The sequence below is a fragment of the Lissotriton helveticus genome, chromosome 7 (assembly GCF_964261635.1).
Source record: "Lissotriton helveticus chromosome 7, aLisHel1.1, whole genome shotgun sequence".
Taxonomy (NCBI): domain Eukaryota; kingdom Metazoa; phylum Chordata; class Amphibia; order Caudata; family Salamandridae; genus Lissotriton; species Lissotriton helveticus.
In genome coordinates this window covers 1,769,463,397-1,769,490,132 of record NC_136068.1, presented here as the reverse complement: position 1 = coordinate 1,769,490,132, position 26,736 = coordinate 1,769,463,397, and the positions used below count along the sequence as shown (strand labels likewise).

General features: G+C 44.0%; 2 long non-coding RNA genes across 2 annotated transcripts in view; one reads left to right on the top strand and one right to left on the bottom strand.

Moving 5' to 3' along the window:
* Positions 1–26,736, top strand: part of LOC144767700 (uncharacterized) — a 553,639-nt gene that overhangs the window by 483,029 nt on the left and 43,874 nt on the right. The gene's annotated exons all lie outside the window — the stretch shown is intronic.
* Positions 24,133–25,754, bottom strand: LOC144767699 (uncharacterized). The gene is made up of 6 exons (XR_013598311.1): positions 25,688–25,754; positions 25,452–25,582; positions 25,276–25,351; positions 25,073–25,189; positions 24,772–24,837; positions 24,133–24,584 (listed from the first exon to the last, which is right to left on the bottom strand). It is a non-coding gene; the product is annotated as an uncharacterized LOC144767699 (long non-coding RNA).

Sequence of the window (26,736 nt, the reverse complement as noted above, 5' to 3'; positions counted from 1 at the left end):
TCTGTGCACGCTTCCATCAGACACACACCACCAGCCGTCAGTGCACGCTTTCACCAGGTAGACACACACCACCAGCTGCCAGTGCATGTTTTAACAGGCACACTCCTCCAGCTGTCAGTGCACACTTTCACCAGGCATACACAACACCAGCTATATTTGCATGCTTCCACCAGGCACATACACCACCGTTTGTCAGTGCACACTTCCACCAGGCATACACACCACCAGCCATCAGTGGACGCTTCTAGCAGGCAGACACACCACCATCCGACCCACCTAATTGTTAGACAACTATTTTTTTATGTATTGTCTTTTACACACTGTTGTTAGGCTGATCTATTTTAGTACACATTATGCTGCAATCTGGCGTTTATGAGTTTTTTTCTGGCACACCTCTACCCCAAAGTCTCTCACTGAAAGGTGTGAACTCTAGCACTGCCACGCTTGCGAATGCCTTACAGTGCAACCACACACACAACCACACACACAACACCACACACACAACGGTGCACAGACATAATATCAACTCCAAAATATCGTTTGGACATAATATCGACTCCAAAAAATCGTTTGGACAAAATATCGACAGGACAGAATATAGACAGCCAAAATATCGTTTTTAAGGTAAGTGAAGTAATATCGACTGTAAATAATATAGAAAGTGAAAATATGTAAGTATATAATATAGATAGTAAAAAAATGTGTTTTTATTTTTAGGGTTCAGGGTCAGTTTTGGGTTCAGGGTCAGTTTTGGGTTTTTGGGTAAAGGGGTATTTTTAGGGTTCAGGGTCAGTTTTCAGTTTTTGGGTAAAGGGGTATTTTTAGGGTTCAGGGTCAGTTTTCAGTTTTTGGGTAAAGGGGTATTTTTAGGGTTCAGGGTCAGTTTTCAGTTTTTGGGTAAAGGGGTATTTTTAGGGTTCAGGGTCAGTTTTGGGTTTTTGGGTAAAGGGGTATTTTTAGGGTTCAGGGTCAGTTTTCAGTTTTTGGGTATTATTTTATTATATTTTGTTACTATATATATATGTTTTAATAAATATGAAATAAAAAAATATTTATTTAACTTTCATTAATTATTTAATTATTATAAGTTAATTTAAGTAATTTTAAGTATATTTTAGTAATTAATTATTAATATTAATTTAATTTACCACTGTTTTTAGTAAATACGATATTTTTTACAACTATATTTTTGTAAACGATATTTTTAACTCGATATTTTTGTACTTACCTGTTTGTAGATAGAAACTCGATATTTTGACTGTCGATATTTTCTCAACGATATTTTTGATGGTCGATTTTCTGTCCCTCGATATTATTTCAGTGATCCACACACAACACCACACAAACACAACCACACACACAACACACAAACACAACCACACACACACACACACACAACCACATACAACCACACACACAACCACACATACAAACACACACACAACCACACTGAAAACCAAACCGTCAGTGCACACTTTCTCCACGCACAGACACCATCACTCATCAGTACACGCTTTCACCACACACAAACACCACCAGCCATCAGTGCACGCTTTCACCGGACACAGACACCACCAGCCATCAGTGCACGCTTCCACCAGGCACACACCAACAGACGTGGTACACACTTTCACCAGTCACACACACACCATCAGCCTCAGTGCACGCTTTCACCAGGCACACACACACCACCAGCCATCAGTGCACAATTTCACCATTCACACACACACCACCAGACGTCAGTGCACGCTTCTAACTATCGCCCTCACTCTATCTATTGCCCTAACTCTATCTATCTATCTATCTATCGCCCTCACTCTATCTATCGCCCTCACTCTATCTATCGCCCTCCCTCTATCTATCGCCCTCCCTCTATCTATCTATCGCCCTCACTCTATCTATCGTATCACCACAGCATCACTCAGCACCACCACAGCATCACTCAGGGGCACCACAACATCACTATAGTCTACTACAGCATCACTGAATGCCACAGCATCACTCGTCACCACCACATCACTCAGCGCCACCACAGCATCAATCTGTACAACCATTCAACAACAACTGGTTCAAATATGTTCTCTCAATGTTTTAAGCTTTATTACAAATGTCCCAAAAATATGTTAATATTTCACTTCTGTCCTTGTATTTTTGTCACAATAAAATACACTGAACATAATCTTCACAAAAGTTATTTACAAAAGTTTAAGCTATTGCCATTATAAATTACAATAACTTTTACGTATTCATTATTTAAAAAAAATAAAAGCCATTGTTATTTGTAATGTCAATACATCTAAGTCACGTAAATACAACACATATTGCATTACCAATGCTATAGGTGTCACATTTGCGAAAGTTAAAACTATTGGCATTGTAAATGACAAAGCTATTAATTTCTCTATTTTCAAAACCAACACATAAATAAAAAATGTGTCATTTACAATACCAATAGCTCAAACTTTCCTAATGCGAGACCTATTGCATTGCAAATGCTTGTTTAGGTCTGGCCTCAAGAGAGATTTAGTCGTTTACCTGCTAAAAAAAGTAATAATACAAAATAATAAATATATACATACATAGAGGGGCTTTGTGTCAACTCTTTTCATTCATGGCCTGTTCAGCTATAATTCAAATTGTGCTTTTACACAAAAATAGAAAAAATGTTCAGTACTGGTCTCACAAGAGTCGTATGACATTACAACGCTGCCAATTACCACGCATGCCTTTACCACACATTTTTACTATGCATACGCTATATATATGCCTCTGCCTACATTGTAGCGTGGGGCTGAAGCGGAGTTTGGGGACCCGAGGAGACACTGCGAGATCAATTCAAGCAGGAATCTGGCATCTTGTTACACCGTTGTTCGTCCTGCACCCCGCCATTCCATAGCGTGGGGCTGATGCGGAGTTTGGGGACGCGAGGAGACACTGCGAGATCAATTCAAGCAGGAATTTGGCATCTTGTTACACCGTTGTTCGTCCTGCACCCCGCCATTCCACTGGGACTGTACATCCCCCCTGCAGCACCTACCTGGATCACAGGTGCATCCTGGGACCTGCAGTTCCTATGAATTGCGGGTTGGTGAGCAAGCACTAGGGAAAGGGGGCGAAGTGGGTCCCTACCAATGGAGAAGTGGCTGGACTTTTAAATTTAGGTGTTTCAAATGCCTCCTGAACACTAAGGCATCCGGAGAAAGCCGACTGTGGTCGAAATGCATTATGCCGCCTCAACTCCATTAAAATATATGTGTATACATATCCAAAACACATCACACTTTAATAGAGTGTGATGTATATATATATATATATATATATATATATATATATATATATGTATATATATATATATATATATATATATATATATATATATATATATATATATATATACACATACATATATATATATATATATATGTATATATTACCTACTGGCGGTCGCCAGTAGGTATATATAGTTAGGATTTTTTCTCTATGGGTTTTTTGAAAATTCTATGTCTAATAACTTTGGCGTTTGTGGACGGAATTGGCTGAAATTTTCAGGAAAATGGCACATTTTGTTTCTGAGCAGCCCCTGAAAATTGGGGGGGGGTTCGTCCAGGGGGGGTCGAGAAAAAAGGGGGGTCCCAAAACGTGTTTTTAACATTGAGTTTTCCATAGGGCGGTTGGCCTCACTTTTAGCCCGAACGGCTGAATGGATTTGCACGAAACTTGGCAAAATTGTAGGGACTGGTAGCCCGATGTGCCTTTTGTAGGTCTCAATATATGTGCTCCAGTGGATTTTGAGAAATTAACGTTTAAAAAAAGATATATATCTGTAACAGCGGACCAGGCAGCGGCCCAGGACGCGTACTTTTCGCGCAACGGAGCTTTGTGAAGCGAAGCTGATTGGTTCTCTGGCGTCTGTCAACATTCCAAACAGTCCGTAGCGGCCGCCATCTTGTCTCTCGGTAGGATCGAGAGACAAGAGGAGGCCAAAGCGAAGGGGCAAATGACCATAAGGGGGCATAGTACATTGTCGCTGACCCCCTAGGTTTGATGTGGAGGTTTTAAAAGGGCCCCGCGGGGCAAAAAAAAAAAATAATAATAATAATCGAACGGCTGAATGGATTTGCACGAAACTTGGCAAAATATTAGGGACTGGTAGCCCGATGTGCCTTTGCTAGGTCTCAATATATGTGCTCCAGTGGATTTTGAGAAATTAACGTTCAAAAAAAGATATATATCTGTAACAGCGCTCCGCTTCGCGTAACGGAGGTTTGCGAAGCTGATTGGTCATTCTGTCACTGGGCTATAGTTGGGCTACATCTGGCTGATATTTGGGCTACATTTGTTTTTTTGTGTGTCTGGCGGCCATCTTTGGGCTACATTGGGCTACATTGGGCTTCATTGGGCTACATTGGGCTACATTTGGGCTCCAACATATATATAGGCCAATGTAGCCCAATATATATTTTTCAAAGTTAATTTTCGTAAAAACCACTGGAGCATATATCTTGAGACATAGCAAAGGCACATCGGGCTACCAGTCCCTACAATTTTGCCAAGTTTCGTGGAAATCCATTCAGCCGTTCGAGCTAAAAGTGAGTCCAACCGCCCTATGGAAATGAAGGAAATGAATGGGTAATTTGTAATTAGCAAATAGCTAATCGCAAACTAGGAATGGTAAAGAATCGCTATTTATTCCTTAAAGTTCGCTATTTAGGAAATGCAAAAAACTTTGATGATACATATGGCGGTTCATCTCTAACAAGATAAGAAGCATAGGGATACATTTATGATGACTGGCGCATCACCAGGGATGTGTTAGTCATTCTGTGCCGCTGTTCCGTCACCTATGGTGTGCTGCATTTACAATGCGGCGCATCATGGGGCAAAAACAGCAGAGATGCGTGATGTATCTGTGCCGTAAAGGTGGCGCATTGCTGGAGTTGTATCGCAAGTGTGATGAAGCTCCAGCAAGGGTCGGGGGTGCCCCTGTCGCAGGGTTTCTGTTCTCACACAGAACTGTGGACAGAGGATTGGAACCTCGGCGAATTAGGGTGTCCCAAAACTCACGTTAGTAATCAAAAACTCCTTAGCAAGCTAGGTACAGTGTCACATTGGATATAACAAACTCTCAATGTTTAGACAATCCAGAATATGAACTTATAGTACCTCAGGATACGTGGAACTCATGAACAGTCGGTCGTTATATATTTCTTAGAAACCAGAACATGGAGTTAAGAAGAACACATGTGTATTTGAAATGTTTATTTACTAATGCCGTCTTCTCAGGCGTAGTATCTTAGATAATACAAGTACACATATTATCAGTAGCAAAATTACCAGCATAGTTACTAGTACATAAAAAGCGAATGGTGATAGTATGTTAACATGCTGTAAATGAATAAGAGTTAGCAACACTTATAAGCAGCCGCGGGCCGTGGAGGGAGTTACGGTGAGGCAGGGAGGCGGGGAGGGGGAGAAGCAGGGTGGAGAATACAAGTACACATATTATCAGTAGCAAAATTACCAGCATAGTTACTAGTACATAAAAAGCGAATGGTGACAGTATGTTAACATGCTGTAAATGAATAAGAGTTAGCAACACTTATAAGCAGCCGCGGGCCGTGGAGGGAGTTACGGTGGGGCAGGGAGGTGGGGAGGGGGAGGGGCAAGGTAGAGAGGGCTCCACCCTGCTTCTCCCCCTCCCCGCCTCCCTGCCCCACCGTAACTCCCTCCACGGCCCGCGGCTGCTTATATCTCACCCTCCCTAATACACATATTATATTATTTGCTAAGAAGGTCTCTTTGTGTTGGTTTAGGGCGTGCCCATACTTTAGTGTCTTAGATTTGAAGGAATCACATCAGCATACACCAGCTCTCTCTTCATGTGAACCGCATCAACTGTTGTGTATGTGTGTTCGGCAAAGCAATATAAAACCCGCCTCATGCCCAGAATTGGCAGAAGTTGCACTTATGTTATGAGTATGAAGTCGTGGAGATCAGACCTCATAACAATTCTGTATCGTGTTGTTCTTGAAACTTTAGCACTCGCTGTACAGATATAGTTTAACAAGCAAAGCAGATAGTAGAGCAATAACATATTATTCTCATGTAAACCACGATGAACTACTAGGTGGAAAGCTAAAGCAACAACTAAGTGTCGTGTGCAGAAGTTGCAAAAAAGGAAAAATGGCGTTTAAACCGGTAATGAGCCCATGCTAACTTAACACGGTGTAAAGATATCCAGGACCTAGATGACAGCTCCCCATGATCCGGAAACGAACTGAATAAGATAATAGAAGTGCCATCTCATGAGAGCAGATTGCAAGTTTATATGTGGACGGTCCGCAAGGTAAAGCATTAAAAACTAGGAAAATTTAATGCTAAAGAAAAATAAAACAGCCAAGTACTTTATCGAGTCTTAAGCCAATAGGCAAGGTAAATAATAAAAACTTGACAAATAAGTCAATGAATTGTCAATGAAATGCTAGTACTCAGCATATCAAACATGAAAAAGGTCTATGACATAACTGTGTATGCAAAATAAGCTGCAACAGCCTCCAATAGGAAGTCACCGTCTTCATCCGAAAACAGTTCAGCCATCCAATTTAAAAGCGGAAAAGAACATACGTGCTCTCCCAGCACCGGATCCTCTATCACCATCAGAGGACAGCTCGGTGGGTTTTCAAGAAAGCTCTGTTCCAAGAAAGACTGTGTTGCCGCCAGTAAATTCCAGGGACCAAGTAGTCCATGCATCAATGCCACAGCCATAATCCTTTCGCCAGGACAAACCAACTTGTGAGTAATGATAGGAGTCATCAGCTGATTAAAGTCGACGTCAGGAGAAACCGGTCCGCAGAGACACAAATCAATGGCCCAATCGAAATCACAGGTCAGGCAGTGAAATACAGGCTGGACACAGGTGAAGTAGGAGAATCGAAAAGATAATCCATATGCCGTGCTTAATATCGCCAACGGCATTGTGCCATAATATTCTAGCATGCGATTGCGGAACAGTGTCAGCAGCTGCAGGGTGGGAGGTTGCATAGGAGGGACATCCATATTTAAAAATGTAAAAAAGCACAAGAGCGTCCGCTGGTAATGCAAGTAAAAATGCCAATCCACGAACCAGAGTGGAGAAAATAGAATGAAAGGAAGCAGGGATGACTCCAAAGATTTTCTCAAATGAAGTCACGAGACCACTGGTAACAACTTTAAAAAAGTGCGCCAGGGTCTTTGTGGAGGATGCGTTAAAGATAGTCGGAACCATCTTGCTGAAATTGAAAGGCAAATCTGAATTGAAAAGTGTGTGCACCTCTGTACGGGTGTTCGCTATGTGAAGCACGAAAGTTTCACGGGCCGAACTCAAGGCCACCTCTCTCTGAGACAAAAGAGCTCTTATTCTTGCCATGCCGTTGAAATCTGTCCCAAGGTTGGTATTTGTGGCCAGATTGAAAACTCCCTATGTTCATGTGTGGGAGGAAATAGAACATTTCTGCAGCAAATAACCTGTTCACTTACTGTTACGATAAAAGGAATACTTTTAATTAACTCAGAACAATCTTCATTATTGAGCATCAAATAACTACCATTTTCCAACAACTTGAACGTGGGGATGATAGCAGGAACTGGCGTGCCTTGCAACACGCAAGCCATATTTGGTCGGTGTTTGTTGCATGAACCGTGTAACTGTATGTGCCTACACATTAGTGAATGATCTGGCGTCTCAGTGCATTCCTCTCCATTCAGATAAACTTCTTGATCATCTTTGAAACATCTGTATGTGTATGGAAGCGACCAGACCTCATGAAGAAAAGCACTACCTAAAGGTTCATAACGACCTATTGGTATATATTTCATACAATTTGAAAACTTATATAAAGCAAAAGGCAGCGTTATTAAACCGTGGATAAGGCACGTTGCCAAAAAACCCGCAATCCTCTGCTGATGATGTCACTGAGCATGTCATGAATGATGTAATATGTGACATCATCAGCAGTGGATTACGGGTAATAGTATCTCTAGTTTACTCCCCTATAGCTGTCTTTCTTTTAACATAAGTGTCTGTTTCCTTCCCTTATACTTACTGTTTTTGGTTCGCTTTCGGTTCGCGTACCGGCGAGCGAACTGGGAAGCGAACTAAGAGAAATAGAGGTTGGCACAGTTCCAAATATTGTACCAATTTTTTAATAACGGGGAGGTAGTTCTGAAAAGAACTTTTTTTTTTATTGTTTTTGTTGTTTTATATTTTTTTATTATTTTTCGGAACATTTTTTTACTGTTTTTGAATTTTTCTGAACAGTTTTATATTCTTTTGGGTTTTTCTTGGAGGGGGCAATGAAAACGATTCATTGTAAAGGGCTCAACAGGAGCAACAAAACAAAAAAAGAAGTATTTATTATTTTGGGCGTTTCGTACAAACTTGCATATGATAGTCAATAGCTCTGTTGATCAGAGTGATGCTTTTTTCTCCGTAGGAAATGAATCCATCGCAAAATACGCAGATGTGTTTTACATCACCAAATCTCATTTGTATATTTGGCACCATCTCCCTGCCCTCTGGTCCCGTTACTTCCGGTACAACAGATCTTCTGGCCATAATAGGGAGATTATCTAGGTCGTTCCGAAACTGTGCAGCACTGTAGTTGTTAGGATGCCACCTAGTCATATGGCGATGCATTGTGTAGTTTCCGAAACTGTATTTTTTCTCGGTTCCTCTGGACAGTCTATCTTGACATATAAGGCAAGTTACGTATCTTGCATTTACTTTTTTCTGACCTTTGGGAATTTTAAAAAATTGCCAAATGAAGTTTTCTTTCCGGTGAGACGTCCTGGGCTGCTCAGGCAAAAACTGCCTCTCTTCGTGCTCGTCGTCCTGTTCTTCTTCTTCCTCTTCTTGTTGAATTATAACTTGAGCAGGTGGTCCACTCCCTCTTGGATGTGGTGGAGGTGGTGGGGAAGCACCAGCTGAAGCTACTAAAGAAGCCATTGCTCAGTGATCACAAAGGGTCTTTCTCTCACAATGATGAAAGTCAGAGTGAGGAAAGAAGGAGGGATTTTCATCATTTGGGAAAAACAAGAGTTCTCAACCAATCAAAAGTGTTCATTTTAGATTATATGACCTAGTCTTACATCATTAGGAAACCAAAAGTGAAATGAACCAATGAAAAGTGTTATTACCAAGTCACATGACTTGCTGTGTTTACGTTAAGCGCTTTGCAGGGCCTCCCGGTTTGCTTCCAGAAACCTGCGCTTTGCGACTCGCTTCGCGTACCAGTTCGCTAACGTAGCACGTCATATGACGTATCACGCGAGAACGTGAAACGTCATGCGGACGGGAGGCGTCACGATGTTGTTTTCTAACGCGGCACTTGCGGTAAAGAAACGTTTACCGGCTCGCGGTCTATTTCGCGGCATCAAGGTCAGCTAACGGGAAGCTTCCCGATTCGCGAAGCGGGAACGAAGGAAAAAAAATATTTTAAAAAAAAATTATTCATAAACATATAAAATATATTTTTGGATTTAAAGAAGAATACATTTTACAGCTACAGATATTAGCTGTTAAAAAACCAATGAAATTCACAGAAAAAACCATAGGTTATAGACCATATATAGTTAGGAATTAGCATTTACAAAACCTTGAAAATTCACTGAAAAAACCATAGGTTATAGACCATATATAGTTAGGAATTAGCATTTAGAAAACCTTATTTTACTCACACAAAACCATTGAAATTCCATATATAGTTAGTTGCACTAACTATATATCGCGCACCCGCAATCCACTGCTGATCATGTCACATATTACATCATTCATGACATGGTCAGTGACATCACTGATGACATCACTGATGACATCTCAAATGACATCACTGATGACATCACTGATGACATCTCATTTGACATCATTCTTGTGCTAATACGATAAACCTCTTCAGACTCTGATATAACCTTAGATACACTCAGTGTATACAGACACTCACACACTGCCACTCATCCATGGAGTTACTCACACACCCAGTCAGTCATGCAAAGAAACAATCTCACCTCCATTTCTTGAACTATACAGTTAAACACACCTTACTTATTGAAACATATACTAACACATATTAACTCTCTTATACAATCCCTGATACAAGTTCACAATGATCGATACAACCACTCACTCATTCAGTGGCTCTCATGCACAGTTATTTATATATGCCAACTCTCAAATGTACTGTGTTTTACATATGTACTTACTATGACATGTAGCATTGAGATATCCATTCACTCCTCAATACACTCATGCACACAGTCAACTGCCCATGTAGCTGTTTCCACATGCAGTCTTGAACTCATACACCTAGTGAATAAACTGCTCAAACATCTATGCATAGAGTCACACACCTTCCAGCCACCCCCACACAAACTCAATCTCCCATAGAAATACTTGGGCAACCAATTAATAACACATATAGCCTCTCGTATAGCTAATGATCAACACATGCAGCAGTTTACATCACAACAGACATAATGATGCACAAATTAAGACAGTTTAGTCACTAACCCATGCATTCAGTGAGACACATTTAATCACTCACTCATACAGTCAGTCACGCACCTACTAAATCCTTCATCCAGACACTTATACATCCACTCATTCTTCAATATGTAAGACATATTTTAACTTTACAGAAACATACAGTCACTGGATGTTGTCATCAGTGATGTCATCAGTGATGTCATTTGAGATGTCATCAGTGATGTCATCAGTGATGTCACTGACCATGTCATGAATGATGTAATATGTGACATGATCAGCAGTGGATTGCGGGTGCGCGATATATAGTTAGTGCAACTAACTATATATGGAATTTCAATGGTTTTGTGTGAGTAAAATAAGGTTTTCTAAATGCTAATTCCTAACTATATATGGTCTATAACCTATGGTTTTTTCAGTGAATTTTCAAGGTTTTGTAAATGCTAATTCCTAACTATATATGGTCTATAACCTATGGTTTTTTCTGTGAATATATATATATATATATATATATATATATATATATATATATACATTCACTGAAAAAACCATAGGTTTTACACACGTTATAGTTAGGAACTAGCATTTACAAAACCTATGAAATTCACTGAAAAAACCATAGGTTTGACACCAGTTATAGTTAGCTGGAAATGTTATTGATATAAAACCAATGAAATTCCACTTTATAGTTAGTTGGACTCACTATAACTTGCGCGTGTAATGCACTGCTGATGACGTCACATATTACATCACTCATGACATCACTGATGACACCATCCAGTGAATGTGTCTTTCTGAAAAATAAATATGTGTTATATATGTATATATTATTGAATATCTTAGTGAATACATATATTACTGAGTAATGCTTAAATATTTAAATATATGTATTAGTGTTTCACTTTGTGTATAAGTGGCTGCATGGGTTGATGAGTAAATACATGTGTATGTATATAGGTTATTAGATGTTTTTCTTAGTATCAGTATGAGTGTTTGCATGCTTTGGTGGAGGTATTACTTAGTACATAGATGCAAGAATGACTGAGTCTCTGTTTGTATGTGTTTTGAAGACAGCATATGTGCAGGACTGTATGGGTGGATTAGTGTGCATATGTCTGTGTTAGTGAGTGAATTACTGTCTTTTTAGTGTCTTTATCAGTAACTACATTTGATTTAATGTAGTATATGTGAATATTGATGTATATAAGGGACTATATGTGAGAGTGAAGGATTATAAGAGTTCCTCTTTAAATTAGTATGTGCTTCTATAAGTGATTTTTTAAGAGAGTAAGTATGTGTAAGTTTCCTTAGAAGCAAAGTAATAGTGTGTGTGTATAGCTGTTTATTTTCAATAGTTTATTTGCATGTGTGAGTATGTGTGTGAATAATTTTTGGATGACTTTCGGTGTGTAACAGGATGTGTAGGTGTATCACTACATATGATTACTGAATATATGTATGAGTGAATATATAGAACTGTTGGTGAATTAGTGCAGGTGTATATAGATGGTGGAATTATTGAATTGGTTGTTGTAACTGGTATGGGTATCTCCATTTTTTTGAACATTTTAGTTTCTATTTTTGAATATGCGTTTCAAGGGTTAGATTACAGTGAAAGGAGGTCTGTCACTGTGTCACAAGGATGGTGTCATCAGTGATGTCATGAGTGATGTAATATGTGACGTCATCAGCAGTGCATTACACGCGCAAGTTATAGTGAGTCCAATTAACTATAACGTGGAATTTCATTGGTTTTATATCAATAAAATTTCCAGCTAACTATAACTGGTGTCAAACCTATGGTTTTTTCAGTGAATTTCATAGGTTTTGTAAATGCTAGTTCCTAACTATAACGTGTGTAAAACCTATGGTTTTTTCAGTGAATTTCATTGGTTTTTAAAATGCTAATTCCTAACTATCTCGTGTATACAACCTATACTTTTGTCAATAAAGTTCTGGCAATATTTTTTTCGAAAACAAGCCGTTTTCGTCACTGTTCAAGTTGCATAGAGACTCCTTGTAAAACGATACAGAATTAGAAAGTATGTACCTTGCCTTTTTTTGAACGCATTAAAATTTGTCTGTAAATAAAAATAGCCTTTCTAAACTTTCGTGCGCGACCCGGTGTGCGCACTCTCGGCAACAGTTCTCAATAAAATGGATAGCCCATTTCCAAGCTTTCGTGCGCGACCGACTGCGCGCACCCACCTATATATTTCGTGAAAACTTTGCAATCTGAACTTATTGAATTTCTTCATAGACCCATCAAAGAACTTATAATACGTCAAACAGACTAAACCTAGGCTTCTTTTTTAATATTATGAAAATTTTCATTAAATGGAGCCGAATGTCTTTTTAAACTTTCGTGTGTGACCGAATGTACACACCTTGGTATTTTAAAAAAAAATATAAAAGGTTTTATACTTTAACAATTGTATGCTTGAATCGAGCTCAAAAGATATATTAAATCCGAATATGTTTGAATTTACTTCTTTTCACGTTTTGAAACTTCGCTGAATTAGACCGCTACTTCCAAATGGCGTACGTGACTAGATACTATCACCGCGTACACGTCCTGAGACGCGCATGTGAAGTCATGTGACTTGAAAACAACACTTCCAATTGGTTCTTAGTAGTTTCTATTCTGCAATTTACACGGAGTACTGCAACGGCCTGGGGTGGAGAACCATTACGCGAATAGTCCGGAGGCGACACCACGCGCCAAGGCCTGTCCCCAGGATGAACCAAGGGATCCGTTCCTGGGGCCGTGGCAAAGAGCGGCCGGCCGCCATCGGCCAGAGAAGGCATGGGCCCGACCCGAGATGTAGTTGTCTTCCCATTCTCTTCCTCTTTCGGCGCCTTGCAGGCCACGAGGGGGGGATGTCTTGCATATGCCTCCGACCCCCCCCTCTCTTCATCGCCTGGTCCGGCCATAACAAATGTCAGCAAGACGCCGTGGGGTGCACTGGGAGGGAGAGGCGGCGCGGACGAGCCTCTCCCGCCTCCCCAGGTGGAGGCCCCTCAGCTGCACCACCAACGCTCCACGCACCCGTCAAAGGACTCGTCCACTCTTGCGGTGCAGCGACGCTCCATGCACCCGGCAAAGGACTCGTCCACTGTTGCGGTGCAGCGACGCTCCACTCACCCAGCAGGGTCTCGTCCACTGTGCCGGTGCAACGATGCTTCGCCCGACAGGCTTGAGTCCATCTGCTCCTGCAACCCAGTGACTGCCGGTGGTTGCAGATCTTTCCTTTCAAAATGCTGCCAACAATATTTTCTGAATGGAAGACACCTGTCCAGAGGCGTTCTCCTCAACTTTGAAGATTCTACGAGAGCTGCGGAGGGCCCTCTGCCTCCGCGGGCCTCCGACCGCCCCCGATGGAAAAGGACTGCCATGATTGCCCGCAGAACGACCAAAGCGTAGCCACGAGACGTTGGCGCTCTCATGCTGACGCCAGCCTCAGTTTGAATGACCAACAATCTGGGGCGCGGCGCGGAGCGCGTAACGTAAGCATAACAGGTCATGTGACTTGTTAATAAAGCTTTTCATTGGTTTAGAAATATTTTTATGAGCATATTTGACTATTTTATTAAAGACACTACACATAATCTGTTTTTCAAGTTATGTTTAATTTTAAATGAAACGGTTTACATTTTCACTTTTTATTTCCAGTAAATTTGAAAAATAAACGTTTATAGTTCCATATGCTGAAGCACGTCAGCTTCCCACCCTATGTCATACAATTCTGACAAATCGGCATCCTCATCACGTTCTTCATCATCCTCAGGATTTAATTCATCTAAGGGATCCACTTCCACTGACGTTTCAATGACAAGTTCAACGATAAGATCGAGATCAACGGATTGCTTATTATCACTCATGGTTAATGTTGTCGTTATCTTTAAAGAAAGAGAACAACAATGAGATGTTGCAGAGTATTAGACAAATCTCAGAGACTATAATAGTAAAATTGTTTAACAAGAGTAACATTTTGCAGCTATTATTTAGCCATGTCCAGCGATGCTGAGGAGGTGAGTCCTATGTCCAAGTTTTCAGTGAACAGGACTCATCTCTTTTTAACCTTGGATAAGCCTCACCAACTCTGTGTCCCCTGCTCATACTTAAATGTAAAGGGGCAGATTTATGTTAACTGGCGCATCCCCAGAGATGCACCAGTTAATGTGCACCGCTGCTCTGCCACCCATGGTGTGCCGCATTTACAATGTGGAGCACCATTGAGCAAAAGCAGCACATTGCAGGAATCACGTCGTAAGCACGACATGTCTACTCCAATGCACAGGAGCAAGCCACACATTGCATGGTGCATCACTCCTTATGCCTGTTTCAAACAGGGGTAAGGATTTGATTCAGGAATGCTATAAAGCTGACTCAGTGAAATCTTCTAAATTTCACTGTGTTAGTTTTACAGGGCTTTCATGCAAATGAATGCCCACCCTGCAACAAAACGCCTACATGAAACCTGACGCAGGTTTCATGTGGTGTAGAAAATGAAAATGTATATGTACATAAGCGGCGTTCATTTGTGTTCACCCTCACCACTGTTGGAGTTAAAGCGAAAGTCACGGCACAGTGGCCCCGCCATCTTGCCCCCTTTTAGGCCCCATCACGAACATAGATAGCCCCACATAGCAAAACGTGATCTTATCGCCTGCCCAACTTCAGATCTGACCCCCCCCCTTTTGCTCTCATGTCCTGTCGGAATGTCCGGCTGTAAATTACAATCACATGTTACATTTGGGAGGGGAAATGACATCAGAGCGACAAATATTAGAAATATACCACACGACAGCAAAATAACAGGTTAAAACGTTTTTATTCTTGAACAAAAATATATTAAAACAACTATTTACATGACAAACGGCCGCAGCAATAAACCCACAATGCATTTCGCCGTCTACTTGACGCCGTCCCTGTCCCTCCTTCCCCAAAGTAGCAATGTTGGGCTACTTTTGGGCTGCTTTCTAGTAGGGTTTCTGAGCGTCAGAAAGTCTACAAAAGCCGTCGGCAACGGCCTGGGGTGGAGAACCATTACGTGAATAGTCCGGAGGCGACACCACGCGCCAAGGCCTGTCCCCAGGATGAACCAAGGGATCCGTTCCTGGGGCCGTGGCAAAGAGCGGCCGGCCGCCATCGGCCAGAGAAGGCATGGGCCCTACCCGAGATGTAGTTGTCTTCCCATTCTCTTCTTTTTTCGGCGCCTTGCAGGCCACAAGGGGGGAATGTTTTGCATATGCCTCCGACCCCCCCCCCTCGCTTCATCGCCTGGTCCGGCCATAACAAATGTCAGCAAGACGCCGTGGGGTGCACTGGGCGGGAGAGGCAGCGCGGACGAGCCTCTCCCGCCTCCCCAGGTGGAGGCCCCTCAGCTGCACCCCCAACGCCCAACGCTCCACGCACCCAGCAAAGGGTTTCTCCACTCTTGCGGTGCAGCGACGCTCCACGCACCCGGCAAAGGACTCGTCCACTCTTGCGGTGCAGCGACGCTCCACTCACCCAGCAGGGTCTCGTCCACTGTGGCGGTGCAACGACGCTTCGCCCGACAGGCTTGAGTCCATCTGCTCCTGCAACCCAGTGACTGCCGGTGGTTGCAGATCTCCTAAAAATGGCGGTCGACTTTGCAGGAATGGGCCTGGCGTGAAAAGTTGGCCTGGTCGCCTGTTAACCAGAAAATGGGCCCCTGTCTTTCCTTTCAAAATGCTGCCAACAATATTATATCAGACTCTGCATCGGTACTTACTTATAAATGCAGAAACAACTCAATTAACACAAGGGCTCTTTTCAGAGCCACCTTATATCAAAGCACTCAAACTTCTGATTTATCTCCATTTTCACACTCTTGTAAATAGGTGTGCGCGCCCGAGTGCGCGCACCCCGCAACTTTTTCGAGAAAAAAAATATATATATATTTTCGCCTTTAAGGACCTTACTGCACACCCTGAGAAAACCTACGCAGCAAAACAATCTCTACCTCCTCCCCTTTCCATGTTCCAACGCTTTGAAATGACAATATATTTACTCGCAGTGACAAAATGGCGGTCAACACTTCCTGATTTCCTTCGAATCGAACGTTAACAGACGTCACGCAGCAAAAAAAAAAACAGCCGCAGCAACAAACCCACAATGCATTTCGCCGTCTACTTGACGCCGTCCCTGTCCCTCCTTCCCCAAAGTAGCAATGTTGGGCTACTTTTGGGCTGCTTTCTAGTAGGGTTTTTGAGCGTCAGAAAGTCTACAAAAGCCGTCGGCAACGGCCTGGGGTGGAAAACCATTACGCGAATAGTCCGGAGGCGACACCACGCGCCAAGGCCTGTCCCCAGGATGAACCAAGGGATCCGTTCCTGGGGCCGTGGCAAAGAGCGGCCGGCCGCCATCGGCCAGAGAAGGCATGGGCCCGACCCGAGATGTAGTTGTCTTCCCATTCTTCCCATTCTCTTCTTTTTTCGGTGCCTTGCAGGCCACAAGGGGGGATGTGACATACCTAATAGTATAACTCATATATATCCGACCCCCCCCCTCTCTTCATCGCCTGGTCCGGCCATAACAAATGTCAGCAAGACGCCGTGGGGTGCACTGGGAGGGAGAGGCGGCGCGGACGAGCCTCTCCCGCCTCCCCAGGTGGAGGCCCCTCAGCTGCACCCCCAACGATCCACGCACCCGGCAAAGGGTTCGTCCTCTGTGGCGATATAGGGACGCTCCACGAGCCCAGCAAAGGGTTCGCATACTGTGGCGGTATAGGGACGCTCCACGAGCCCAGCAAAGGACTCGCCCACTGTTGCGGTACAGTGACGCTCCACTCACCCAGCAGGGTCTCGTCCACTGTGGCGGTGCAACGATGCTTCGCCCGACAGGCTTGAGTCCATCTGCTCCTGCAACCCAGTGACTGCCGGTGGTTGCAGATCTCCTAAAAATGGCGGTCGACTTTGCAGGAATGGGCCTGGCGTGAAAAGTTGGCCTGGTCGCCTGTTAACCAGAAAATGGGCCCCTGTCTTTCCTTTCAAAATGCTGCCAACAATATTATATCAGACTCTGCATCGGTACTTACTTATAAATGCAGAAACAACTCAATTAACACAAGGGCTCTTTTCAGAGCCACCTTATATCAAAGCACTCAAACTTCTGATTTATCTCCATTTTCACACTCTTGTAAATAGGTGTGCGCGCCCGAGTGCGCGCACCCCGCATCTTTTTCGAGAAAACAAAAATATGTATATTTTCGCCTTTAAGGACCTTACTGCACACCCTTAGAAAACCTACGCAGCAAAACAATCTCTACCTTCTCCCCTTTCCATGTTCCAACGCTTTGAAATGCCAATATATTTACTCGCAGTGACAAAATGGCGGTCAACACTTCCTGATTTCCTTCGAATCGAACGTTAACAGACGTCACGCAGCAAAAAAAAATTCCGCTCGCGCGCAGCCGCTTGAGTGCGCGCACCCGTCCGCGCTTATAGATATATAATTGACTTTGGCTTTAATTTTCTCAGCAACTACTGAACGGATTTACATCATTCCACAAAAAGCGTAATCTGCGAGCCGGACTCTACAGTTTTGCCAAATTTCTTATAAATCCATTCAGCCGTTTGACCTGTAGCCGTGTCTAAACGTCCTATGGAAAATAACATGGAGAAAACACGTTTTGGGACCCCCCTTTTATCTCAGCCCCCGCTTGACGAATCCCCCCCAAACTTTCAGGGAAGGAGCGGAGCGGACCGAGCCATCTTCTTTGAGAAATTTGCAAAGATTCATCCACCAGGGCCAAAGTTAATCCAAATAGAATGTTGACGATTTCCTATGGAAACTAGGTCCTAACTATAACTACCTACTGGCGACCGCCAGTAGGTAATATGTATATATATATCTATATACTACTGGCGGTCGCCAGTAGGTAGTTATAGTTAGAACCTAGTTTCCTTTGGAAAAGCATTTTTTGATTTGCTAATAACTTTGGTGTCGTTTGACAAATGTTCATGAAATTCTCCAAAGAAAAGGTCTCTCTAGGTCAGCTCCTATCCTGAATGTTTGGGGGTGATTCATCAAGCGGGGGCTGAGAAAAAAGGGGGGTCCCAAAAAGTGTTTTCTCCGTGTTAATTTCCTTAGGAAATTTTGATTCATGCTACAGCCCAAACTGCTGAACGGAATTACACTAAATTTGGCAAAAAGGTAGAGCTTGGTTCAGAAAGTGACTTTTTTTTAAATGGTGTAAATCCATTCAGTAGTTGTTGAAATCACCACCCCCGGGGCTTAAACTAAATATTCAGGGGGGGCCTTGTGGGCCCCCCAAACCCCCGGGGACCACTACCTCCCCAGGGCTTTGAAATTAGAGGGAGGGGGCAGTGCCGCCCCTCTCCTGGAGCCCTTGATGGCCCTGGGGACCACCACCACCCAGGGTCGGCACCTGCAACGTCCCGTGGAGCCCACCCCCAGGAAATTGTTGTTTGCTTTGACAAGGTGGAAGCACGTCTCCCGCCCTGCCCTGTCATAGCAAACCCTAGTTTGCTTCGTTGAAGCAAGTGGAGGAAAACCTGCTCTCGCTTCAATGAAGCAAAGCAGGATTGCTTTTGGGCAAGGGGAGCTGCATGTTAGCAGCTCCCCTTGCCCAAAGGCAATGCTGGTTTCTGCAGGAGGCAGGGAGCCGGCGGGACCTTGGGGGCATTGGGGCTCCCCCATGGTCCCGAACGAAGAGGCCGGGCCCCGGGGCATGGGGTCACCGGGGCCAGAAGTGTACAAGGGCAGGGGGACCAAGCGCCCTTCCTTCCTAATGATTAATAAAAACATTCAAGAATCGGGCATGCCCTGGGGATGGGGTCCTCGGGGCGTATATAAATTAATGGAAGTGGTCCTTTTTTGTGAAAAGTTTGGAGTGGCGATCCTAACGTGCCGCTTAGCACGGCCCCCTAGTGCGAATGCGCCGAGTGCACGGCTCTCAGCGTGACCCTCTTTTGTGAACGCGCTGTGTGCGCCGAGTTTGAACGCGCTGGGTGCGTGGCTCTCAGCGTGGCACCTGAGTACTTCACAGGTCTTTAAAAGACCAGTTACCTGTTAATGAAGCTTTTTTGTGCCTCCCCCAAATTTGGTTCTAGTTGCGCCCCTGACTGTCGTACGCCGGCTCTGCCGACTCCGCTTACAGAATTCCATAGATTCTCTCTACCATATGTCAATGATCCAGCTTTGGGGCTGGGAATATCTTGCAGACAGGATTTTCGGCCTTTTATTACCGGTGCTCCATGGACCCAGCAGCTCGCTTTAGTGGATCCAGTGTAAGGGACTGCGGGGATCCGACAGTCAGAATTCATTGATCCAGAGATCAACGACCTGGGAGGGTATCCACTGAATGAGAATGCAGTATGCCACAATGAGAAATTCAAGCTCCTGTACTAGGTTTTCTAGGCATCTGTTCGGTATTCCCGATAGCCAGTGGCCCAGATTTTAGTGGGCGGGACCCCAGGGTACTAGAGCAAAGGCTGGGGGGATCCCGTTGCAATGAAGGCGGGTGCCTCAGGAACTGGCCCGGTGCCTACTTATGCTCAGTGTGTAGCGTTGGCTCTTCAGATGCTTGGTTTGCAATCCTGATGTTCTGCCGGGGGTTGCCACTGGTTGGCAGCCCATTAGAGCAAAGCTTGTGCTCGGGGTTAGGCTCCGCCAACATATGTACTTATCCAATCACTCCGCCAATCTCCAAGCATTTATAAATTCACCATACACTCCCCTTGCAGTATTCTAATCACCCAGTCTCTACCCATGTACTCATATAATGACCCAGAGAAAGTTACATAATCAAGGTCTTCCCCACTGCCAGACGTAACATGGTTGCATACACAGTCAACAGCACAATGTCATGTGGTAGGGCCCAGGGTCATCATGCATACATAATGAACACTCAAACACAGTTAGATAGATAGTGCAACTGGCTACGGGCACGTGCACCCAGCCACTTTTTATTACCACGGTCACATGTCCAGTGACGCCCGTGTTAGATGAGTGTGCGGTGAGTGTAAGCCAGCCCTCAAGGAATGGTTGGTGCTGGCAACAACTACAATAGTGATCATGGGATCACACACAGAGATTCAATCATGAGGGGTCCATGACTTGTGGTGCACTAAGGTAGGGGCACCAGATCTTAAATCACACACAAAAGATTGTATCGTAAAGGGTCCATGACTTGCAGTGCACTGAGATAGGGGCACCAGAGATGAGCGTGCTCATGTGAAGAAATTGTTAATGTTTCTTCGGGATATTCCTGCTGCCTGAGGTGACATTGTTGCGTCCGGTGTCTACAGCAGGAAAGTCAATCATAAAGGGTCCATGAGTTGTGATGCACAGAGTTAGTGGCACTTGAAGAGCTCAGCGTGTGCACAGCCAGCAATGATGGTGTGTCCTTGCAGACCAGGATTGGATTGGATATGTGTGTGACCTGCTGATCACAGTGTAGGCCACACGACCGTGTGGTGTTGACTGGAGCTGCACAGTTAGTGGCACCTGAAGCACTAAGCGTGTGCGCAGCCAGCGATGATGCGTTGTGTGGGCGGGCCGCACTGGATGCAATGTCTGTTGCCTATTGAACTCTGCAATTAATGAATCAAGACTGAATTTGAATTGATAAATGAAGACAATTGTCAAGCGTTAGTATGGTCACAAACGTAATATGGGACAATGTATTGCACTTGGACAAACCGGAATGCTTACAGGTATGATCAATCCTGCACAAAATGACCGTAACAGAAGTGCGTGTGGTCATAACCTTAGTAGGAAAGAAAATGAACGTTACAACCACACAAACCTCTGTTACGGTCTCATTATGCAGGATTTATCATACCTGTAAGCATCATGGTTCATTTCAGCTTGATACACCTGTATGTTCACTTCACCCACACTGCGCAGGAACAGCTAGACACCAAGCAAGGGAACCACGCCATAGCAGGCTTTCTGCACGTGTTGGGGGCAATTGACTGCACATATGTACTACTTGTGCCCCTGCCGACACTGCACGTAATCACCGCAACAGAAATCCCATGCATCCCAACAATGCCTTTCCTGAACCGGAAACAAGCTTCCGAGGACCGGTTTCTGGCATTGTGGTAAATAAATAAATTATTACCTGGTCTATTTTTGACAATAATCAATAAACGGTTAGCTCAATAAATAAGAGTCAAGATACGAGGTAGCTAGAGTATACAGGCTTTAATTAAGCATAAAGGACAAGAGCAGGACAGCCTGTACGGGAATGGGATGGCAGGGCCCGGCAGCTGCCGGGGCAGGATCTGGGAATGGCTAGCAAACTTTAATAACAGTGCACAATATTTATAGTTAAACAAAATACATTACAGTCAATACAGTAGGCGTAGCAGTAGGCGGAGTTTGTAACAGTCGCGAAAGATAAGGCATAAAGTGGGTGTAACAAGAGGCGTATACAGGGCGGATACATAGACATGTGATGCAAACGTAACAGAATATGTCATAAACGGGGCGGAAACATGGAGGGGGCTACCTGAGCAGCTGGGACCTCTAACCTAGTGGTGCGCGCAAACTGGCAATGACGTGTTACTAGGGAGAACTGGGGGGCTATGACTTCTGCGCTAGAAGAGGAGACTAAAGTCTGGAGTGTCAGAGCGACATGTACCTAAAGCCTATCTAATATCTGGTGTTTAGAGAACATGTTGATAGAATCCAAAAGTTAACAGAGCAAAGGCTAACAGACATTAAGACTGGTGCATACATAATCCTACATGTAGTGCGTGTGCGGGGAATATTCTATAATACTAATACAGTATTTCTCTTACATAGAGACATAAAGGCTAGACCATGACGGAAACTATTGATGCGATTCAGTAGCTTAGGAATGCAGAGAAGGAGGGCTGGACTGATAACTAGAATCATAACATACTCTTGGCAGACTAGGAGGCAGAGCCAGGCCGAGCCGGGCACTGCGAGGCATGAAAGTAAGCTAAAGGTCAGGGATACAGGTGGGGGCTGTATCGCTCCTCGGAGAGGGTTCAGGAAACAGGAGTTGAATCTGAGTCCGGGCCCTTTTGAGGCCTAGAAACGGGGACTTTTCAATGAATTAACGTGCACACTGTGAAACGTGGCAACGTAGCTTTACATAGGCCTGATATTCGTTGTATTCACGAGAACTGGAAACTGGCATACTAGAGATGGACACACCTATAATTGCGTCTTTAATCGATCATAAGGGAATACATGCATATCGATCATGCACATATGACATAACATGGGGGACACGTAGGCGCATACAACATGGCAAAATTTACTTTTCCACAGCATTCCAGCCGTCTTCAGCCCGGCTTGCTTGAATCCAGTGGCAAAGTGAGCAAAGGACTCACGTCTGAGCATACCCTGCCACACTTATGGCGGCCAAAGCGGTACATGGCATATAGCCATGTCTAAACTGGGGTGGCAGAGTGGGCTAAAGAACGGTGATGGATCAGACCCAGATCTTTTGACTGGGTGTGAGTGTTTGATTGGTTCAGATGCTCCGTCCATCACCACCCCCTTTTGTACCGCTTTGGCCACCATAAGTGTGGCAGGGTATGCTCAGACGTGAGTCCCTTGCTCACTTTGCCACTGGATTCAAGCAAGCCGGGCTGAAGACGTCTGTAATGCCAGAAACCTGTCCTCGGAAGCTTGTTTCCGGTCCAGGGAAGGCATGGCTTGGCAGTTCGGGCAGGACTGTTCCCATGAGGCACAGGGTCAGACTGATTTGCATATAGCCATGTCTGAACTGGGGTGGCAGAGTGGGCTAAAGAACGGTGATGGATCAAACCCAGATCTTTTGACTGGGTGTGAGTGTTTGATTGGTTCAGATGCTCCGTCCATCACCACCCCCTTTTGTACCGCTTTGGCCACCATAAGTGTGGCAGGGTGTGCTCAGACGTGAGTCCCTTGCTCACTTTGCCACTGGATTCAAGCAAGCCGGGCTGAAGACGGCTGGAATGCCAGAAACCGGTCCTCGGAAGCTTGTTTCCGGTCCAGGGAAGGCATGGCTTGGCAGTTCGGGCTGGACTGTTCCCATGAGGCACAGGGTCAGACTGATTTGCATATAGCCATGTCTGAACTGGGGTGGCAGAGTGGGCTAAAGAACGGTGATAGATCAAACCCATATCTTTTGACTGGGTGTGAGTGTTTGATTGGTTCAGATGCTTCGTCCATCACCACCCCCTTTTGTACCGCCTTGGATCTGAGTTTCGGCTTGATAAGATGGAAAGTTACAAATAGAAGTGTGGAGTCTATTGATTAAATAGCCAAGTTTTGATGTCCTTTCTGAATTGAAGGTACCTTGATTCAAGACGCAATTCGAGCGGCAGTGAGTTCCACAGAAGCGGGGCCAAGTAGGCAAATGAGCGTCCGCCCAATCATGCTAGTTTGAATCTAGGGACAGAAAATTTGGCCTGATGCATTGACCGAAGGATTCTAGAGGGTAGATATTTATGCGCCAGCTTACATAGATAGGTAGGAGCTTCCCCTGTGCCAATCCTGAACATATAAATAACAAAAGAAATGCCAGTACTGATGAATTTATTCAATCTTCGCACTTAACATCCACACTAAGAAAACTAATTCAAAATGGGGTATTTGCTTATTATTCGCACTTTTATTTTTCAAGATTTCACAATTATTACAAAATGTTTTGATTTTTCATAAAAAAGAGAAGCATATAAGAAATCAGGACACATAACGTAGAAACTTCATCATTCTGCAACATCAATCATATCACAATCGCCAAAACATTCACCCTATTCGTATCTCTATCATACATATCACATACTACCACTATCATAAAACAAAAAGTATACTGGATCTGCACAAATTATACAATTATTTGGTACAATTTAAAGGAAGTACATTCCTATATATCAATGAATTTGGAATCATTCATTAGGACTTAATACAGTGGGAGGAAATGTACAAGAAATGGTAAGGAGACAGAGGGTATTACTGCCCCCTGGGTCCACAAGCAGACCAGTGAGACAATGGCCTACGCGTTTCGAATCACCTATTACTCGTCAGGGATTCTCATCAGGGCCTCAGACACTGTAGATATGAAAAGAAGAAAAGAAAACAATGACTATTAAAAATAGTGGGGGAGCAATCTTGCTGGAATTGTACATAAGCAGTCTACGCGTGTAGGTATGCACCAGGAGGGCAGTCTTTTATAAGAGATTTAGGAGGCACTGGGAGTGACAATGGGGGGCTGGATGGGAGGTTAGTGAATACTTACTAGCCAATTGCCTGTGGGTGTAGTCTGCGGGAATCCTAGACCGGCGGCTTCTCTAAAGTGTAATACCTAGAAGAGCCAAGAAACAAAAAACTCTCTCATATTTTTTGCACAAATCCTAATTCGTCAAGAGGTGGAGGGGTTTTAACACCATGGTCTTTTAGAGATAGCACAGCATACATAAATCAACTTGGGACACATTCTAGACGCCATGATTGCTCGAAATCCTATTTATCTTAAACCTAGCATTTAACCTAACTGATTCCCAAACGCTACAGAGTGGAAACTCATTGGGAGCTGTTACCTTTAAGAAATGTGAGCAGCACTTTAGCGTAAAAAATGCAAGGGGGGGGCCGGACGCTTCGTTTGTTATCTCAGAAGGCGGTGTCACCTGGACTGGTGTTCTTGGACGGGATGAAGTCTAAAACGGCAAACAAATACCCATTTAATCTCCCAATCCTTTTCATTGTAGGGTGCAGAAACCGAATTTAAGAACAGTATCCTCACCTTTCAAACGTCACAAGTGTTCTCCGACGTTAGTTGGGGAGGTAGCGTCAGCACATGTAGCTTCTGTCCACGTGTGCTGAAAAAAGTTAAATAAACACGTCCGAATATTAATACTTGCACCGTCCCATGATTCAGACGAGAGTCAAGCTTAGCTTTTGTTTAATTAACTGGTGTACCTTTGGAATAATCTCCAGCTCGTATACTCTGATACTCTCAAGTCGGTGAAAGGGCGTCCCTGCACTGGTTTTATTCAAGCGCATTAGCGGGCAGGGGGTAGCGTCAGCACATCCCGAGGCAGCGGGGTATACTGGAAAAAAGTAAATAAATGCTTCTTATTATGGATTTACTCCACAATTTTACACAGCAAACTAAGCGACTATAAAGATAATGGACGGAAGGGCGGGCAAATTACCTTGCGAACTCGATTCAGCACGGACCCTCTACCATCTGACGGCGTGTAGCGAAGCACTAGTCTTTCGCGCAGGCACAGTTGGAAGACCTGCGGATACTGCATTTGTATGGGGCAGTGAGCTGAGGTGGCCAATCGGAGGCTGTGTAGTGTTAAAGATAAACGGGAGGTAAATGGTAGTGGCTTTACCACAATTCTGAGTCAACGAACGAACGACAAAGTTGTAATATTATCTAGGTATGTGTACAGGTACCAAAACAAGGACCTTGAGAGTAGCAATTAGATCGATGGCTTCCAGACACACAGGAAGACATATAGATGTGCACTAGTCAAAGTTTAAAGATTTCCGAAAGCTCGTTCAGACCTGACACCGCAGTGTCAAATTTGACAATTAACATCGCCTCCCTTTTAGACAGTTTAAGGCTCAGATCACCGCCTCGGGGGTCCCTTTCTATCCGTGATATGACTGTCCATTTAAATTCGTTGGGACCATGTTGCTTCCTGGTCCAATGGTTTACCAAAGGGGCATTCTCCACGTTTCTTTTCAGTCTGGACTTATGCTGTGAAATGCGTTGTCGCACTTCCTGCTCAGTCTTCCCTATGTACAGGCAATCACACGGGCATATGATGCCATATACTACAAGTTTCGATTTACAGTTGCTGAATGCCTCATGTTTCCATGAGACACCCTTATGCTGAAAGACCGTACCTTGTATCGTGGTGTCACAACAGAGGCACGTACCGCATTTATGGTGGCCAAGCACAGGTGCTAAACCTAACATTTGGCGAAGGGAAGGTTGAGTTTGTAATGGCATTGCTGCTCTAACCACATGGTTTGCGACGCTGTTCTCTTTTTTAAAGGCAAAGAGCGGAGGCTCTTTTAGGCTTCCATCTAGATTCTTCACCAAATGCCAGTTCTGACCAATAATTCGTTTTAATTTATTGGCATTAGGGCAGAAGGTGGTGACACAAACTTGGCGCTTTTGTTCTACTTTATGTTTTCGTTCCAGTAGTATCTCACGGGGTGTCCATCTGGCTCTTTTCATGCAGTC